Raw genomic sequence first — 3506 nt, 5'->3', positions numbered from 1 at the left:
CGGCATTTGGCCATTTCTTTCGCCACCGGCCTCAACATCACCCTTGACATCTCTCCGCAAGCTCTGAAACCATGTCCACCATGTTTCACTTCATCTTACATTACTACTCAGGTAACATAAGTAGTAATGTTCAACCATGCATATCGGTAAAATACAGCCAATATTTACACGACAAAAATTGTTTTGCTGAGCAACTTATATGCTTTCCTTTTCGAAACCAATTAATTAATCTGCCATGTTGATCGACGCCTTTGCTCCATACACAAATTATAGTCATTCTGTTCTCAAAAGGAGAACTGCACAGATAAAAGTGATATATAATTCAGTCGGCTACAACGCGATGAACCATCCTCAGATGTACATGTGAAAGATAATGGTGCAAAACAGAAGCATGACTGAAACATGTTGGTGCTTCTACTAACTTTGATTGGTGCTTAACGATGGGCAAATTCCGACGAGGCAGGCTGTTGAACGTGACATATTTGTACATATCTCCCAATTGTTCTCTCTCTTATCTCTAGTCATGCATATTTTAACTTCTAGAGATTTGGTAGGGATAGTTGGTTTGTCACGCAAGACATCTCATGTATATATTGTAAATGACTTAGATGAATACAATTGAGTTGCATCTAATATCCTTTCTACATGGTATCAGTTTCCTTCGCGATCTCATCGCTTCTGCCCTAGGTCGCCACCATGCCTCCTAAGCCACCACCACCGCCTCCATCTCTACCCTTGGACGTTGTCTCTTCCTTCCCAAGCCATTGTTGCCCCTTCTCTTCCACCCCTAGTCGCAGCCGCCGTCGCTTTTGTCCCGTCATAAGCCACCGCCGCCCTACCCACCCCTCTCATCATCATAGTTGTATCACGCTCCTTCCTCTCTGATGAGAGTTCCTTTGCCGCGCCCACCTTCTCCTCCTCCCATCTCAAGGACCTACCCATCGAGGATCATGTCGCGGTGTCCTTGACCTCGACTCTCCCTCCTGCAACGCATGGCTTACCTACTCCGCACTTCTATCCCGCTCTTACTGAAGGAAATATGCCCTAGAGGCAATAATAAAGTTGTTATTTTATATTCCCTTATATCATGATAAATGTTTATTATTCATACTAGAATTGTATTAACCGGAAACTTGATACATGTGTGGATACATAGACAAAACACGGTGTCCCTAGTAAGCCTCTACTAGACTAGCTCGTTAATCAAAGATGGTTAAGTTTCCTAACCATAGACATGTGTTGTCATTTGGTGAACGGGATCACATCATTAGGAGAATGATGTGATGGACAAGACCCATCCATTAGCTTAGCATATTGATCGTTCAGTTTTATTGCTATTGCTTTCTTCATGTCAAATACATATTCCTTTGACTATGAGATTATGCAACTCCCGGATACCGGAGGAATACCTTGTGTGCTATCAAACATCACAACGTAACTGGGTGATTATAAAGATGCTCTACAGGTATCTCCGAAGGTGTTTGTTGGGTTGGCATAGATCGAGATTAGGATTTGTCACTCCGAGTATCGGAGAGGTATCTCTGGGCCCTCTCGATAATGCACATCATAATAAGCCTTGCAAGTAATGTGACTAATGAGTTAGTTGCGGGATGATGTATTACAGAACGAGTAAAGAGACTTGCCGGTAACGAGATTGAGCTAGGTATGAAGATAGCGACGATCGAATCTCAGGCAAGTAACATACCGATGACAAAGGGAATAACGTATTTGTCATTATGGTACGACCGATAAAGATCTTCATAGAATATGTGGGAACCAATATGAGCATCCAGGTTCCGCCGTTGGTTATTGGCCGGAGAGGTGTCTCGGTCATGTCTACATAGTTCTCGAACCCATAGGGTCTGCACGCTTAACGTTCGATGATGATTTTGTATTATATGAGTTATGTGATTCGGTGACCGAATGTTGTTGGGAGTCCCGGATGAGACCATAGACATGGAGAGGAGTCTCAAAATGGTCGAGAGGTAAAGATTCATGTATTGGACGATAATATTCAGACACCGGAAGTGTTCCGAGGGTACCGGGTACATATCGGGTCACCGGAAGGGGTTTCGGGCATCCCCCCGGCAACTACATGGGCCTAATAGGCCAAGAAGGGGACAGACCAACCCCTATGGGGGCTGGTGTGCCCCATGTAGGCCAAATTGGGAGGGGAAGGAAAGAGGAGAAGGGGAAAGGAAGGGGAGGGATTCGGCCTCCCCCTTCCTTCCCTCCTCCCTCCTCCTTCCTTCCCCCTCCAGTGGATATGGAAAGCGGGGAGGCCGAATTGGGGTGGCCCCAAGTAGGATTCCTCCTACTTAGGGCACCCCCTTGGCTGCCTCTCCTCCCCTCCAACCTATATATATGAGGGGGGCACCGCTGGAACACACATCAACAGTTGTTAGCCATGTGCGGTGCCCCCCCTCCACAGTTTACACCTCCGGTCATATTCACGTAGTGCTTAGGCAAAGCCATGCGTGGATCACGTCACCATCACCGTCACCACGCCGTCGTGCTGACGAAACTCTCCCTCGACACTTTACTGGATCAAGAGTTCGAGGGACGTCATCGAGCTGAACGTGTACAGAACTCAGAGGTGCCATACATTCGGTGCTTGATCGGTCAGAACGAGAAGAAGTTCGACTACATCAATCGCGTTGTCAAACGCTTCCGCTTTTGATCTACGAGGCTACATGGACACATTCTCCCCCTCTCGTTGCTATGCATCTCCTAGATAGATCTTGCGTGAGCGTAGGAATTTTTTGAAATTGCATGCTATGTTCCCCAACAGTGGCATCTAAGCCAGGTCTATGCGTAGATGATATGCACGAGTAGAACACAAAGAGTTGTGGGCGGTGTCAGTGTCAAAACCGGCCGATCTCAGGTAGGGGGTACCGAACTATGCATCTGAGGATCGAAGGTAACAAGGGACAGGGGGAACACGATGTTTACCCAGGTTCGGGCCCTCTTAATGGAGGTAAAACCCTACGTCCTGCTTGATTGTATTTGATAAGTGTAGGGGTTACAAGAGTTGATCTACCTTGAGATCGTAACGGCTAAACCCTAGCAGCCTAGCCTATATGAATTCCGATAGCCTCTATGGACTAAACCCTCCGGTTTATATACAGACCAGAGGGGCCTAGGGTTGTACAGAGTCGGTTCACGGAGGAAGGAAATTACATATCCGGACACCAACCTTACCATCCACGCAAAGGAGAGTGCTACCCGGACACGGGAGAAGGCCTCCTGCCTTATATCTTCACAGCCCAATAGTCCGGCCCATGTCACATAGCCCGGACACCCGAGGACCCCCTAATCACTCCCTCAGTAGCCCCTGAACCAGTCTTCAATGACGATATGTTCGGCATGCGGATTGTCTTCGGCATTGCAAGGCGGGTTCCTCCTCCTGAGTACTTCAAAGCAATCTTCTAAATAAAAGAACTGTATCCGACTCTGTTTAATTGCGGCAACCCTTGGTCATGAAGGTAAGATACCAAATAAAATAG

The sequence above is a fragment of the Triticum dicoccoides genome, chromosome 1A (genome assembly GCF_002162155.2).
Source record: "Triticum dicoccoides isolate Atlit2015 ecotype Zavitan chromosome 1A, WEW_v2.0, whole genome shotgun sequence".
NCBI classification, from domain to species: domain Eukaryota; kingdom Viridiplantae; phylum Streptophyta; class Magnoliopsida; order Poales; family Poaceae; genus Triticum; species Triticum dicoccoides.
Note: the sequence above shows the minus strand (reverse complement) of the source record.